General features: G+C 37.8%; 1 non-coding gene across 1 annotated transcript; it reads right to left on the bottom strand.

Annotated features, from left to right (window-relative positions):
* Positions 1-587: 587 nt before the first annotated feature.
* Positions 588-691, bottom strand: LOC112774629 (small nucleolar RNA R71). The gene has a single exon (XR_003189106.1). It is a non-coding gene; the product is annotated as a small nucleolar RNA R71 (small nucleolar RNA).
* Between the last annotated feature and the right edge of the window lie 17,225 nt (positions 692-17,916).

Genomic DNA, 17,916 nt, shown 5'->3' with positions numbered 1-17,916 from the left:
GAAGCGGGGCTTCAACTTCTTTTGATTCTGAACCTGAGAGAACCTTCCTTAGACTAAGGAGGGAAGCAAAAGAAAAATATGTAGTTGGTGCTGAAGAAGAGGAGGAACACTTTGAGGAATACTTTGAACCTAACATGGAAGAAAACATGGAAAATCATCATGAAGAAGAGACTCACAACCATGGCAGAGGAGGTGGAGCAAATCAGGCTGGGGAGGATAGAAGAGTTTTGGGCTATTACATCAATCCAAACCCAGGCAATTGTGGAAGTAGCATCCAAAAGCCAACAATCCATGCCAACAACTTTGAACTTAAACCACAGCTCATCACCCTTGTTCAGAATAACTGTTCGTTTGGAGGAAGTGTTCAAGAAGACGCCAATCAACATTTAACCACCTTCCTGAGAATATGTGACACAGTGAAGTCTAATGGTGTTCATCCTGACGCCTATAGACTGCTCTTATTTCCCTTCTCACTCGGAGACAAGGCAGCCAAGTGGCTGGAATCCTTCCCAAGGGAGAGCTTGACAACTTGGGAAGATGTGGTGAACAAATTCTTAGCAAGATTCTACCCTCCTCAACGAATCAATAGGCTGAGAGCTGAGGTTCAAACTTTCAGGCAACAAGATGGTGAGACTCTATATGAAGCATGGGAGAGGTTCAAGGACTTAACAAGGAGGTGTCCACCTGACATGTTCAATGAATGGGTGCAGCTGCACATTTTTTATGAAGGGCTCTCTTATGAGTCAAAGAAGGCCGTAGACCATTCATCTGGAGGATCCTTGAACAAGAAAAAGACCATTGAGGAAGCCATAGATGTTATTGAAACAGTAGCAGAGAACGACTACTTCTATGCTTCCGAAAGAGGGAACACAAGAGGAGTGATGGAGCTAAACAATGTAGATGCTCTGTTGGCCCAAAACAAGCTCATTACCCAGCAGCTGGCTGACCTCACCAAGAAGATGGAGAGGAACCAAGTAGCAGCAATCTCCACTTCATCAACAACACAAGAAGGAGTGCATGAAGAAGCAGAGGGTAGTCAGGAGCAAGCCAACTACATTGGGAATTCACCAAGAAAAAATTATGATCCATACTTAAAAATTTATAACCCTGGATGGAGAAACCACCCAAACTTTGGGTGGGGAAGTGAGCAAGATCAAAACCAAGACCAGAGACATTACAACTCCAAGAACAATGCAGCTCACCAGCAATTCACCCAGAGGACATCTCAACACCCCCACAACAACACTTCTCCACATACTTATCAAAACCAAAACAGCACGTCTGCCCCGAATCACTCATCAATTGATGACAAGCTCTCTAAGATTGAAGCCTTACTTGAAGGAATATGCCAAGAGATTCAAGAAAATAAGGTGTTCAAAGAGGAGGTGCGAGCCAATATTAAGAACCAGGGAGAGACCATTAGTAAGCTGGAATTCCAAGTGGGATATTTAGCTGTGAAGATTCCCAAACCTACTGATAGCTTCCCAAGTGACACGGAGAAAAACCCCAAAGGAGAAGCCAAGAAAGAAAGATGGGAAGATTGCAAAATGGTGACTACAAGTGATCAAGAGATTGAAGACAAGCAAAGCAAAGTGTGCAAACATCCTGAAGACAACTCAACAAAGGAGGAGGATAGAGATCACAAAGAACCAGAAATCTCACAACAAGAGCTGCTGAAGCTCTATGCACCATTCCCTCAACTGCTCAATAGTGCTGTGGGAAAAAGAATATACTCAAGGTTCCTAGACTTGTTTGTATCTCTGCATGTGAACATACCATTCATCAAGGCAATTCAACAAATGCCTGCATTCACAAGTATATGAAGGAACTTCTTCCCAGGAAAAGCTCACTCAAGGGAGGGCAGACTATAGTGATGAACAAGGAATGTAGTGCCCTTATTCAACCTGAGTTACCTACAAAAAGAAGAGACCCAGGAAGTTTTCATATCCCTTGTGCCATAGGTGAAAACATGTTCGACAGAGCACTATGTGATTTAGGGGCCAGCATCAACTTACTGCCCTTATCCTTGGTGAAGAGGCTGCAGATCAATGAGATAATGCCCACAGATGTCATTATCAGACTGGCTGATAAAACTCAGAAGCAAGCAATAGGAGTGGTGGAAAATGTGTTGCTAAAGGTTGGGAAGTACTTTCTCCCAACAGACTTTGTCGTTCTGGACATGGAAGAGAGTCACACTCATCCAATCATATTGGGAAGACCATTCCTAGCTACGGCCAGAGCACTTATTGATGTAGAGAAAGGGGAGCTAATATTGAGAATCCATCATGAACGACTCAGCTTCAATGTTTTCAAACTCTCACAAGAAACAGATCAAGAGGACAAGGAACTAAGCACAAATGATAATGAGACATTGAAGGAGGAAACAAGCACTGAAGCACAGCCAGTTCATTCTGAGATCCTCTTAACTGACAAACAAGGAAAACAACAATTGCCACAGCTCAAGAAAAAGTTGGAGGAACCTAAACCTCTAGAGGCAGGTGAAGACAGCACCACAGCTCCTTTAGAAAAAGAGGTCACCAAGGGGAAGGCAACCTCAAAAGAAACAAAGAAGAAGGTACCAAGAGGGTGGAAGAACAAGAAGATCCCTACGGAAGACTTCTCTCCAGGGGATAGAGTTGTCTCAGCCTACTTCCCAGATATTCCCCCCAATCTCCCTACTGTGCCATCTCAATTACCCAAGGTCTTCACTATCAATAGAGTTCTTTCCCTGGAACATGTGGAGATTATTGATCCAACCAATGGATATAAGTCCACAGCAAGAGGGGAGGACTTTAAGCACTACCAACCACCATGATGAAGGAAAAACGTCAAGCTAGTGACGCTAAAGAAGCGCTTCATGGGAGGCAACCCATGTTTTATATGCTTTCAGATGATAATGAATAAGTCAATCTTTATGAGCTTCAATCCAAACTTAACAAACAATTGGTGAAAATCTTCTTATGCAGAATATAGTGAGGAATAAGTTTGGTGTTCAAAGCAAACCAAGTTGCATGCTAGTCTTGGGATCTTTGAACACAAAACTTTCATCACAGTGATCCAAACTAAGTTTGGTGTCACCTCATGGTGCCACCAAAATGCATATAAGGACCCACCAATAGTTAGTTAGTTAGTCGGAATTCATAAACAAACAATCAAATCCTTTCTTTCATTTTTATTCTAACCGTAGATTTTTTTTTATGATATTAATTTCCTTATTTCAAATCTTTATAGGAAAGAAAAAGGAGCATTAAAAGGGATAAATTGGACAACCAAACAAAGAAGGTTCGGACACCACAAAAGAGGGAATACATTGGAAAATGTTACCATGCAACATTGAAAAAAATAGGACCCCTAGAAGACCGAGCAATCCCCATCATAAAGTGATGATCCTTGTCTTCTAGCCATGCATAACCCCAACCGTCCATCAAGTGACTATTTCATCAATCTACACCCTCCATTCCTTCACAACTTCTCTATATAAACAACCCTTGTTCGTACTACCCTTCATTGTCATCACACACCCTTCACCACTCTTCCTTTCTGTACAAGACACCCTCTATCAATTATAAACATTTTTTCCTACTCTCTTCACTGCCATAAAACCCTAAACAACCAAAAGTCTCCACAACCTTACCACCTTCACATATTAACCATCATTCATGGCATCTTCAAGTTTTAAGAGAAGGGCAGGGAAGGAACCCATAGAAGAACACCCATATGATGAGAAGAGATTTAGAAGCTTGCATCATGCATTGCAATACGGGTGGATGGTTGATAAGGAAATCATTTATGAGCTGGGATTCCAAGTTAAGAAGACTGAATGCCCCAAAATCACAGAGAAGGTAGAAAGGAGAAGATGGGAACTCCTCACTGACCCGGTCACTAAGGTGAATGCAAATCTCATAAGAGAATTTTATGCAAATGCAGTCAGGTATGATAAGAAAGATGAGTCATATACAAGCTTTGTGAGAGGAACAATGGTGGATTTTGGTCCCATGAGTGTAATGAGGGCATTGAAGCTACGGTCTATACCGTTTGAAGAAGAAAGTTATCACTCAAGATTGGACAACAACCCCAATCATGACTAGCTTTTACGAGACCTTTGTGTACCAGGAGCTGACTGGGAAAGGGGTGCTGGAAATAAACCAAAGTTCATTAAGAGAACAGACCTCACTCCTGAAGCCTAGGGGTGGTTTGAGCTAATGAGGAGGTCTATCCTCCCAGCTGCAAACAACTCGGAGGTGAATCTCGAGAGAGCAACAATGGTGCATTGTATACTCAAGGGAGGAGAAATCAAGGTTCATGAGATCATAGCTCAAGGAATTAGAAAGATGGCAGAGAAAAGTGACTCAAGAGGAACATTAGGTTACCCCAGCACCGTTTACCGAATATGCAAGAAAGCTAGGGTGGTTTTTGAAGATGAGGACCCCGTTTGGATAAAGGAAGGCATTCCAATAACGATCTGAAGGATGAATGCTGGAGCATCCCCTTTGCCTCAACGAAAGCAAAGAAAGAGGACATCCCCTCAAGTAGTGGAAGGCCAAGTCTCAGAGGGATCAGCACAACAGACCTTGGACATGCACCAATTGCAGGATGCCATTGATGGCATATCTAGACAATATTTGGAAGGCCAAGGAGCACAGAAAGAGCTTCAATTATAGATGATGGGGCAGCAAGAGGAAACACTTTCAAGATGGAGGACTCAGCAAGGTGAGTGGCAAAGGCAAATGATGGAACAGCAACTAAACCAAGGACAACAATGGGGAGAAGCATTCAACAGGATGGAACAAAGGCAAAACGAGCAACAAGAATCCACCCATAGGCTAATCAACATCCAAGCACATCAAGGGGCACACATACATGAGATGCATAGAAGACAAATAGAACAGGCAGAACTATTGGACGAGCAAAGGGCATTCGCAGAAGGAGTTTACATGAGTCAAACAGGACATCAGATAAATACTCAAGCCAGGCTCGGCTACTTAGTGGGACAGCTGCCAATATTGCATCCAGGAATAGCCAAGTATGATGAAATGAAGGATGAATTAGCACGAAAGGAAAGACAAAGGGTGGAAGAGAGTCATGAGTCAGTGAGGAAGGCACTTGAGGATTGGAAGCAAGCAAGATTGGCACGGATGCGAGGAAATGCAAGAGGAAACAAGGAGGACAAGAAAGGAAAAGAGCGTGGACATCCACAACAGTAAAAGGTGGTGGAGTTCCTTCTTTGTTCCATCTTTCTCTATGTTTTAAATAAGGAAGATCTTGTATGAAATAGAACTTGCTTCCATGTTATGTTTGAACCTTTTTCAATCATGTTATTTCTTTTTTTATTGAAGAGAGTCTATGTGTACTGGTCTTTATGTCACTGCATCATTACTTCCCTTTCTTGTAAGCTTGTCCCTTTTAAATCAAATTGAAGAAGAGAATGTTTATGTTTTTTAAAAGACCAGAGTAGGGTTCCTAATGTGGAGGTGCATTCATGAATCTTTGGGGTAGTCATAAGTTAGCTAAGTTGGTTCAACCACAAGGTTAGGAGGACAACTATCTATCCTGAATACTTGACTTTGGATATACTCATGAGACTGAGTTAATAACAAGATCCTAAGAAGAGAAAAGGGAAAGAACAATGGAAGTGAAAAACAAAAGAAAAAGAGTAAGCAACAAGGCTAGGCATCAATGGTTTTAATCTTGAGGCAAGTGTCTGTGGTGCTCCTGTGTGAGGGATCTACTTGGATGAATAAGCTCTTAGGGGTGCTTTATCACTTGGTAACTTGGGTTAACTAACCCGGGATTATCAGCTGAAAATCCACTATCAAGAGTAACCCTCACTACAGAGCATTTAGTAACCCAAAGAGATGCTGGACACCAAGGTCTCAAGAAAAGAAAATAAATAAACTATATGCCTATGGTGTGTATGTATGGGGGAGAGACTTGAGGGAGTAAGTCCTTAGGGGTGCTTCAACACCTAGCACCTTGAACCAACTGGTTCGAGAGTGTTGGCTGAAAGCTTATCTTAAAGAGTTGTCCCCTTACAGAGCACTTAGCCTAAATAACACAAATAACCCCTGAAATAACAATAAAAGGATCAATGAATAAAAGTCTCATGAGATATAAACAAAGTAAGTGTTTAGGGACATGATAAAGGTCTGAAAGCCAGTAATGGAATGAACCTAAGTTGCTATGCATGAAACCACCATAAAATCAGTAATATGACTTCCACAAGGATGACTCATTCCTCTGGATATTCCATTCATCATTCTCTTGTTCCAGTACTTGCTTAGGAACAAGCAAGCTTTAAGTTTGGTGTTGTGATGCCAGGGCATCTTGGCCAGTTTCACTGACCTTTTCTTTACTGTTTTTAGGATAGTTTCATACATTTCTTTAGGAAATAAGCTAGTTTTGGGTAAATATTCACTTATGCCTTGATTCAAGCATACATTGTGCATTTTACATAATTTCATGAGGATTTTGCATAAGTTTAGTGACAAATATTATGTTGCATTACTCATGACTTGGACTAGAGCTTTGATGCACTTTATTGCTTGATTTCAGGACCAAAAAGGAAGCAAGAAAAGGGGAGGTAACTTGCAAGATTAATGAGAAAAGTGATTGCCAATAACATTCTCAAAAAGCCATCAATGCCCACGTTAGAGAGTCACGTTAACTAAGTTAACGTGAACTCTAACGTGGAGAAGAGAAGTTGAGCCAACGTTAGTGACACTTAACATTGTCACTAACGTTGGCAATTACTCATAAGTGGCCACGTTAGAAGCCACGTTAACCTAGTTAACGTGGCCTCTAACGTTAAGGGGGGAAGAGAAGCCAACGTTAGTGACACTCAACATTGTCACTAACGTTGGCCTATGGTGCAAAGTACCATGTTAACTCCCACGTTAACTTGGTTAACGTGGGAACTAACGTAAAGGATGAAGAGTTGTCGACAACGTTAGTGACACTCAACATTGTCACTAACGTTGAAGCAACCACACAACCCCCAAGAGTCACGTTAACTTCCACGTTAACTTAGTTAACGTGGAAGCTAACGATGAGGAATGAAGGATGAGCCAACGTTAGTGACACTCAACATTGTCACTAACGTTGGGATGGCTAAAGATGGCTACGTTAGAGGCCACATTAACCTAGTTAACGTGGACACTAATGTGAGACCCAGGGGCACATTGGAACGTTAGTGACAATGTTGAGTGTCACTAATGTTCTCGAAGGTTGGCAAGGACCACATTAGAAGCCACGTTAACCTAGTTAACGTGGGCTTTAACGTGAAACAAGAAGGGGCACACTAGAACGTTAGTGACAATGTTGAGTATCACTAACGTTCTCGAAGGATTAACAAGGCAACGTTAAAAGCCACGTTAACCTAGTTAACATGGGTTTTAACGTAAGGCAAAGGGGTACATTGGAACGTTAGTGACAATGTTAAGTGTCACTAACGTTCTCGAACTTATATTCTCACTAAATATTAACACCCCTAATGTCCTGAGCTGAAGTCTCTGCCCACTTAGCACTTTCTCTCTGCAAGTAAAGCCAAGCCCAAATGAAGAAAAGAACTGCTTCAAGCTCAAGATCCAAAGGCCCAAGACTTGAAGAGTAAACTAGAAGCTGAGAAGAGTAGTATATATAGGAGTAGCTTTGAATTGTAAAGGAGTTCTGGAGGCTGGGAAAAAGGGAACTACTCTCTGTATTTTACTTTCTTTGTAATTTCTAGTTTTATGATGTATTCTCCATCTTTGTTTTCATTTTCAAGAGCTATGAACAACTAAACCCCTTTCATTGGGTTAGGGAGCTCTGTTGTAATTTGATGGATCAATACTAATTTTCATTATTCTTCTTCTATCTTTCCTCTTGATTTTACTTGAAAGCTTTCGATCTTCATCCCATTGAGTAGTTATCTTGGAAGAGAAGCTATTCAAACTTGGATCTCTTTTGAACCTTGAAAGAGGAATGAAGAGATCAAGCTAGAAATGCTTTCTCATGCTGGACCAAATTGGGTTTGGATGGGTATGTGACTATAACCCTCTCAATACTTGGTTTGGGAAATGCATGTGGTATAATCAGTGACCATACTTCATCTCTTCTCATGAGCAATTGACCAAGGAATTGGCTATTGATCAAGATTTGAGAGATTGAATTGCAAGAAATTGTAATTCAATCACTTAAGATTGCCAAAGAGATCAATGAGTGCATTGATTGAGGAAGAGATGAAAATGAACTTGATCTGGAGAATTGCAACATCTCCTAAGCCCAATGAACTCCCCATCTCTGATCTTACCCATTCTCTTTAATTTCTATCATTTACTTTTATGAGCAAATCCCCCATTCCCATTTACAATTCTGCAATTTATTTCCAGTCATTTACTTCCAGTCCTTTAATTCTAGCATTTACTTTTCTGTTATTTACATTCCCGCCATTTTAATTTCTGCAACTCTCAACCCAAATTCTGGATTCGCTCAACTAGAACATTCTTCTAATTAAAGTTGCTTGATCAATCAATCCCTGTGGGATTTGACCTCACTCTATTGTGAGTTTTTACTTGACGACAACTTCAGTACACTTGCCGAAGGGAGATTTGTTGAGAGACAAGTTTTCCGTGCATCATAAGCATACCTAGTGACATTTTTTGAGCTTTTAAGCTTTGTGGACTATGCTTGCCATGTTTATCACTTCATGTCAATTAGGTGTTGCAAACAAACTTCCATTTCACAATTACTTAATTCTTGCTTGAATGCTTTCATGCTTCTCTATTGCTTGTTTGTTTATCTTAGCATACAAGTTTATTTTTAAGTATCTCAAGCACACTATATTGAGTGAAGTGCATGTTCTTTTGTGTAATTGTGACATAGCTTTCCATGCTAGTGTGTGTGTTCTATACCGCGCAATTTAGAATACACACACTTGTTTCCTTCACGTCACAAACTTATTCACTCACTCATTTTAGTGATTCATTACCTCATTCCAACACTCTATGCTTCCTTATTTTTTGCATTTACTTGTATTGCCATCCTGTTTTCTATTTTTTATGGATGAGTCACCATAACCAACAAGAGAAGAAGGAAAAAGAGCACGCAGTAGCCGATTGATCCACCAGTTGAAGGTGGCAACTCATGTAGTTGTTGTACCCTCCTTGCTCACCGTTGGATGCACGGAGGACCGTGCAAACCCTTAAGTGTGGGGAGATCGTCACCGATCGACGATCTTGGGTGACAATTTCTCATCCCAAACACTTGCACATTTTATTTTTTTCTTAGTTTGTATATATTTTAGAGCTTTAATTACATTCTTTCGTAGTTTATTGTATGTCTTTGCATCTACATAATAAGCTTAGTTAAAATCATAAAATTTTCTAAGAAAAACATTCTTGATAGGGCATTAACATCCAAATTGATTTGAGTTGGAACTTTTTATTGAAACTTGCTTGAAATATATTGTGAAACATGTTTTTGAGCTAAGAACACATAAGCATGTGAGTTTTGAGCCTCATTGTGTGGTTGCATCATATAACCATTATGTTCATTCTTGTGTGTGTTAGTCTCTTTTTATGTCCATTGTTTGATGTATATATGCATTTACATGATTGAGGCTATCTTTTCATTAAGCTCACTTGTCACAAATAGCCTACCCTTTTATCTTCCTTTGTTAACCAACTTTGAGCCTATGTTAATCCCCTTTAGTTCTTAATTGTAGCACATCATTGACCCTAAGTAAAAAACAATAAATGTCCCTTATTTGGATCTTTGATTATCTTAGGATAGTGACTTAGGATAGTGAGAGTGTGTATCATCTAAGTGTGGGGAATTTTGGGAACTTTGGTTGAGGTAAAAGTGGATTTTTGCACTTTTGTTGAAAATCTTGGGAATTGGGTACATACTCATGAATCAAATACTTAAACCACATGCATTGACACTCTTGTATATATTTTGTATTGAAAAAAAAAAGAGAGAAAAAGAAAATAATAAAAAGGGGACAAAATGCCCCAAAGTTTGAAAAATAAAAGAACAATGCATATGTGACATGAATTGAAAAGAATGCATGAGTGTGTGAGAAAAGTGAAGAATGGGTAGTTAGGTTGCATTTGAATTGTATAGGTTGTTATGTAGGTTAGGTGAGAGCTTAAGTTAGTCAAAGATTCAAATTTCAAGCTCACTTGACCATATGCATCCTCACCTTTACCCTAGCCCCATTACAACCATGAAAAATCCTCGTGATACTTGTATGCATACATTCAATAATTGTTGATTGTTAGATGAAAAACAAATCTTAGAAAGCTTGATTAGAAGAAAATTGGGTGAATCAACCCTAAACACTTGAGTGATTAGAGTGTATACACATTCGGTGAGTGGTTCGATTGCTCAAATTTTATGTTTCCACCTTTAATTATGTCCTTTCTTCCAAGTTGTTAATTCTTTTCAGTAACTCTAATCAATTATGGATTTGACTTGGTTAATATTGCTTTATCCCTTATGTCCATATATGCTTTCTTAGAAATTGATTTATTTTGACTAAGTAGTTGCATTCAAGTAGATAGATTACATATAGGTAGTTTTCTTGCATTGAATAAATGTAATACCCCTTGTTTCTTTCTTGAATATAGCATAAGGACATGCTATTGCTTAAGTGTGGGGATGTGATGAATCCATATTTTATTGTATTCATTTGCTCTAATTAGGTGGATTTTATCAACTTTCCTTTCATTTATTCAACGAAATAGCTTGGTTTTGTAAACTCTCCATAAATTGTGCTCAAAAGTGAAAACATGCTTTTTAGGCCTTTAATTGCTAAATTTTATTCACTTTAATTCCATTTGATTCCTTGACATGTTTGTTGAGTGATTTCAGGTTTACAAGGGCTAATATGGATTGAAGAAGTGAGGGAAAAAAAGCATGCCAAAGTGGAGAAATCATGAAGAAAAGAAGTTTGGAGCTTTCAGCAAGTGTGCGCATGCACAAATATGCTTGCGTACGCACAAGTGAGAGTCAGCAAGTGTGCGTGCGCACAACCTTACGTGCATAAGCACAAGTGGAAAATTGAAAGTGTGCATACACATACATATGTGCGTATGCACAGGTACTAGCACGTAACCTCATTAATGCAATTCGCTGGCTGCGAATTTTGGGCCCCAAAATCCAATCCAACTCATTTCTGAAGTTATTTCAACCCTAATTCAAGTGGAGGCAAGGGGGGAGCATTTAGTTTTAGGTTTTGTTATGTTGTTGCCTTAGTTTTCTAGAGAGAGAAGCTCCCCCTTCTCTCTAGAATTTAGGATTTCTTAGTTAATTTCTCTTTAATTTTAGCTTTTAATTCTTATTTTAGTGTAGTTTTCTTTATGTTTTCGTGCTCTCTTGTCTTGATCTTCTTCATTTCTCTTGTTATTTCCTTTATTTTGTCACTTTTATGTTATGAACACTCTTGTTGACTTTAATTTCATTTAATGCAAATTTATGTTTCCATGTTATTATTGCATTCTTTAGTTGTTATTTTTACTTTCTTGCATTTGATAGTTTTAGATTTTATTTTTATTGTAATTTAATATGATTTTATTTTCATGTACACCAAGTATTTGATAAAAATGCTTGGCTTAGTTTTATCTTAGTTTTTCTTCACTCTTAGCTTGGAATTGAGACTTTAGTGACCCTTGAGTCATTGATGTCCATTCTTGCTTGATATATTAGAGTAGTTGGTTGATTTGGTTTCCTCTAACACTAAGTCTCCCATTAATAGAGTTGGCTAGGACTTGAGGATTGAAATCAACTATGCCTATTTGACTTATCCTCGATGTAAGGTTGACAAAGTAGGATTAACTCTTCATAATCATCATGTGTTTGTGGTCAATGGCTAGGATAGGTAACCTTAACTCTCAATCCTTGTCAAGAGGTTTCTTAGCATTTGAATTTCCCTTTCTCTTGATCAATTGCCTTGAATTTAATTGTTTTTACTTTATTTTCATGCATGTTTATTTAATTTCTTGCTATTTACATTATTTTCTTCTCTTGCAATCCCAAACCCATTTTCCCTAATAGCCAATAATTGAGCACTTAATTGCAACTCCTAGGGAGAATAACCCGCGAGTCTAAATACTCTCGGTTAATTTGATTTGAACTGTGACTTATCTTATTTTAAAATTTGATTGAGAGTTAGTTGTTGGTTTGGACTATACTTGCAATGAAGGAATTCTATTAAGAAAATGTAGATCAATATTAATTCTTTTCATCAAGCGAAAAGCCACCAAGGTTCTCCAAAGTGGCTTCTATTGGCCCACACTCTTTAAGGATTCTAGAGAATTTGTCCGCAACTGTAACAGTTGCCAAAGAGCTGGAAATCTCCTTCATGGTCACGACATGTCTCAACAAAGGATCCTAGAGATTGAGCTGTTTGACGTATGGGGCATAGACTTTATGGGACCCTTCTCACCTTCAGACTCAAACACCTATATCCTTGTGGCAGTAGACTTTGTGTCTAAACGGGTTGAAGCAATAGCATCACCCACTAATGACACTAGAGTAGTCATGAAGTTCCTCCAAAAGAACATCTTCAGCAGATTTGCTGTCCCTAGGACACTGATTAGTGATAGAGGTACTCATTTCTGCAATAGACAGTTTGATTCTATCTTAAACCGTTACGGAGTTTGCCATAAAGTGGCAACACCATATCATCCCCATACAAATGGGCAAGCTGAAGTCTCAAATAGAGAACTAAAGTGAATCCAAGAGAGGACAGTTAGCGCCTCTAGAAAGGATTGGGCTAGAAAGCTTGATGATGCTCTATGGGCATACAGAACAGCTTTCAAAACCCTCATAGGAACATCATCATATCAATTGGTATATGGGAAATCCTATCATTCGCCATGGAACTAGAACACAAGGCCTATTGGGCAACTAGATTCCTCAACCTTGATGCTAAAGCAGCCGGAGAAAAATGGCTACTTCAACTAAATGAGTTGGATGAATTCCGACTAGCTGCATTTGAAAATGCAAAGATCTATAAAGAAAAAGCAAAAAGGTGGCATGACAGGATGATATCTTCCAGAGTCTTTGAACCAGGACAAAAGGTCCTGCTCTTCAACTCAAGACTCAAATTATTCCCTGGGAAACTCAAATCCCGTTGGAAGAGACCATATGTGATTACTAGTGTATCACCTTATGGGCACATAGAACTTCAAGGTAAAGATCCTGATAACACGTTCACTGTCAATGGACAGAGAGTCAAGCATTACCTTGAAGGAGATATTGAGCCAGGAGGCTCAACACTATTACTAAGTTAAGTACAGTGATGTCCAACTAAAGACATTAAAGAAGTACTTGTTGGAAGGCAACCTAATGATTAAATAACATAGTATTTTCTATTTTTCTAATTTTTCATGTTTAATTTAGTTTTTTATTTATTTAGTTTTAATTAACTTGCTTTTTAATGATTAGTGTTCATAAACAGTGTTTAAAAAGATAGAATGATGCAGAACAGAAAATAGAACACCCTGGAGGAAGCACCTCTCTGGTAGACAGCCTGGCGTTAAACGCCAGCCAGAGAGCCTAGCTGGGCATTCAACGCCCAAGAGAGGAGGCAGAGCCAGTGCTGAACACCAGCCAAGGGAGCCTGGATGAGCGTCCAACGCCCCATAGGGGCAGGTAGCCTGGCGTTGAACGCCATAATGGGTGCCATTCTGGGCGTTCAACGCCCAGCAAGTAGGGGCAGCAACGTTAAACGCCAAAATGCAGCTATTCTGGGTGTTTAACGCCAGTAAGACAAGCAAGGGAGGTAATTTCCAAAACCTTATCTTTTCTTCATTCAACCTATCATTTTAAATTTCAAATTTGAAATTCCATGCTTTTTAAATCAAATCTTTGTCGAATATTTCAAATTCAAATTAATTTCAAATTTAAAACATTTTCAAATCTTTTAAAATCTTTTTCAAAACTTCATATCTTTTTCAGCCAGTTTTTAAATTCTTTCAAAATATTTTCTTATCTTTAGTAATTCTTGTTCATATCCTTTATTAAAATTAAAATCGTTTTCACACTTCTTATCTTATCTTTAATATCTTTTATATCTTTTTCATATCTTTCAAGTTTAAAAACTTATATTTTTCTATCTTTTTTCAAAACTTCTTTATCTTTCTTTAAAGATTGAATTTGAAAATCCCTCCCCCCTCCCTATATATATCCATGCTCCCCTCTCCTTTATTCACCACCACTCCATTCGAATTCTCTTCTTCTCTTCTCCCTTCCTTCACTTTCTTCTTCTTCCTTTCTTATCTTTTGCTCGAGGACGAGCAAACTTTTTAAGTTTGGTGTAGAAGGAGCCCTCTTCTCCCATTGTGATTCGAATCCCATGGCTCCAAGAAGTTGCAAGACCGCTCTAAGAAACAAGAAGGAAGATAACTGACATGGCGAAAATTGGCGAGTTAAGAAATTGTTATAAGAGATACGGTGCAAGTACAGTTCGTAACCAACCAAAAATTCGCTTATCAATTTAGAAGGGATTGTCACAAAATTAAAATTAAAATACTGGGAGTATGAATCCCAGGTCGTCTCCCAACGAGTTGCAGAAAGATGTGCTTTTTTATTAATCAGATATTTTCTAAAAAAATGGTTTGAGTTGATAAATAGGAAATTAAATCAAAGAATTTATAAAATTTAAATAAAAACCTTGACTGGGAGTAGATTAGTTGGAAGCCCTATTGATGAGCGGATAATTTATACGCTTTTTGGCATTGTATTTAGTATGTTTTTAGTAGGATCTAGTTACTTTTAGGGATGTTTTCATTAGTTTTTATGTTAAATTCACATTTCTGGACTTTACTATGAGTTTGTGTGTTTTTCTGTGATTTCAGGTATTTTCTGGCTGAAATTGAGGGACTTGAGCAAAAATCAGATTCAGAGGTTGAAGAAGGACTGCTGATGCTGTTGGATTCTGACCTCCCTGCACTCAAAATGGATTTTCTGGAGCTACAGAACTCAAAATGGCGCGCTTCCAATTGCATTGGAAAGTGGACATCCAGGGCTTTCCAGCAATTTATAATAGTCCATACTTTGCCCAAGTTTAGACGATGCAAACTGGCGTTCAATGCCAGCTCTCTGCCCAATTCTGGCGTCCAGCGCCAGAAACAAGTTGCAAAGTGGAGTTCACACTACAAGAAAAACACCCATTCAGGTACACTTGAAAAGTGTAGCCAAAAGTGAAAAAAAATGATGCCTTAGGCTACGGCTACGCTTTTTGGGCTACGGCTACGCTTTTTGGGGTGATTCCTATTCGGCCGTTGCCTATTCTCAAAGGCTACGCTTTTCTGCACCAAAGGCTACGCTTTTGGCGTTTGGGAATAGGCTACGCTTTTCAAGTGATGCTGTCCAGGACCAAAGGCTACGCTTTTCAGCTTTCATTTTTCCAGAATAGGCTACGCTTTTCAACGCTATTGCATCACTTGTAAAGCGTAGCCACATTGTATACCATAGCTACTTTTTATAAGCGTAGCCTTAGATCCCTCTTTTTTTTTTGTATACTATAGCTACTGTATATAAGTGTAGCCTTAGGTCCCTCATTATTTTTTTTATTTTCTATATATATATTCTAATAATTTTTTTTTCTAAAACCTAATATTTAGTAATATGATTATATATATAAATCTATTTTTTTAATTAAATTAGTTAAAAATTATAAAAAAAATAAATACATAATAATACCATACAATATTCTTTAAATAATAAAAATTATCCAATAACAAAATATATTTATAATGAACTAAAAATATTGGGATGATCATAAATGAGTATTCATACATCTCACACTAAATTAAACATACCCATATCAAAATATACATTAGACCACTTAGAATTTACTACTAATAAACTATAAAAAACCAAAATATTGTATCCTACATAAGTATCTTCTAATAAAAGTTATTAACCTTCTGATAGAAGAGAAAAAAATCTTGTTCTTTAAATATTTTGTTCGACGGAAGATCGTATTTGGGAGATTTCTGGTTCTTCATCTGCCTCAAATCTTATTCTGTAGGTTCTGGCAACTACAAAAGAAAAAAATCAAAATTATATATCACTTACTAAACCCCTTAAAGCTTAAATTTGAAAGCATACATAGCACAAAAATGGAAAAAAATGAAATTCACAAACAAAATCAGAAACAAGGTAAAGAAGTGTATATCATACCAATTCAATGTGACCCTGAGGGGAATAGAAAACTCTGTCTTGAAACAAGGAACATCCATTAATGGCCCTGCACAGCCTCCATATCTCTTTAAACAAATCATCACCAGCCCCATCTGCCACAAAACAAAACACAAACATGTTGGAAACTTTGCATGGTTTTTTTTAGACCAAAAGTTGGTAACTTTTTTCTCTCATTTTTGCATTAAGCTCTTCCTTAGTAACCTCCATGTTCACAAGGCAAAAAGGGTCATTCACTTCATATTGAAAAATTAAAGGAAAACATTAAAAATGAAGGGTCCCAACAACATTAGTCGATTGCTAAAAGAACACAGACATTACTCTTTTTCAGCTCAACACTCACATTAACCAAACATGGTAACAACAAAACCACATGAAAATAAATAAATAAGTGGGAGATATTGAGCCTAACTTATTTGAGAATAAGCATACTCAATGGAAAGGTTTCTGTCATTTAATCACCAAATACAACTAAAATCAATATCTAGCTATTCTAACCCTTACCTCTTTGTTGATCAAATACAAAAGACTTGTCCTTGTTTTTCTCTTGAGCCCAAACCTTAACCGTTCCAAGAACCAGAATTTTGGTTACATTTCACAAGGCCATTCGACCAAATTAAACACAGAGGAGAGAGAATCACTCACCTCTCTTTGCTTGTGGTGGTAGTTGTGTTAAAAGAAATTGAATAAACTGAAAAAAATGCAGCAAGAGAATTATCAGAATTTTGAATTAGAGGAGAAAAGAAAGAAGATGAAGTCGCTGTCCTCACCTAGCAAAGAAACTCGAAGAACAGTTGGGTGAGTGGAACGCAGCTCCCTCTTAAGCTTCAGTCAGCTCCCTCCTGACTTTGAACGAGGTTTACTTCCACTTGCTAGCGGGTTATCACCTATAATTAGCAATTTAGCACATCAGTGAAGCTCATAAAACCACACAAGCAACATTGTCAAAATACAATTTTGTATAATTGATTTTAGGTATAATTAATTCTAACATAACTGGTTTTTATGTCTGCTACTTCCTCTCAATGTAATTCTAACACAGTAAAAATTTTCACTTCGATCCAAATTGATTCTAGAGACAAGAATTTGATTCTAGTTGAGAAAAATCAAACATAGATTAAAAAGGAGGTTCCAATTTCTAAACATGTAAGTATAGCCAATCAGATAAGAGGAAGTTCTAACTTTTGCAATCCATTATCCATATATGCATCCAAAGATGATATCACCTGAGGATGTTGCTCTAAAATTTGCAATTTGAAAAGCAAAACAACCAGCATTACACACACTAGAAACTTGTTTTTGCAGTCATCCACTACCCTGCATCAGATAAAAGTGTGCACCTGCTCTGTATTCTTCATAGTAGAAACCTTTTCCCATAAGGTTCTTGAGAAGCTTAGTGAGTTTGGCCTACAAGTGATCGAATCACAGTAATAATAAGTTAACTATAATAATTAAAAAAGAAAACTCAAGTAATAACAACATAAATTAGAGATGTAAGATTCTACTTGAAAGGGTACCAAAAATTTTCAATCAATCCCACTTGAAAGACACAAGATTTTGCAAAACCACTATTTTTCAATATGTATATTTATAAACCAATTTGCAAAAACTAGTTTCAAATTCTAATGCGAAAGAAACCAAATTTACTCACAGAAATTAATTTTCATGAATTGAAATTTAAAAGACGAAACTGAATCATAGGTAAAATCTGAGAAAGTAAACACAAAG

This window comes from Arachis hypogaea, chromosome 18 (genome assembly GCF_003086295.3).
Source record: "Arachis hypogaea cultivar Tifrunner chromosome 18, arahy.Tifrunner.gnm2.J5K5, whole genome shotgun sequence".
Taxonomy (NCBI): Eukaryota; Viridiplantae; Streptophyta; class Magnoliopsida; order Fabales; family Fabaceae; genus Arachis; species Arachis hypogaea.
This window is presented reverse-complemented; position numbering and strand designations above follow the sequence as displayed.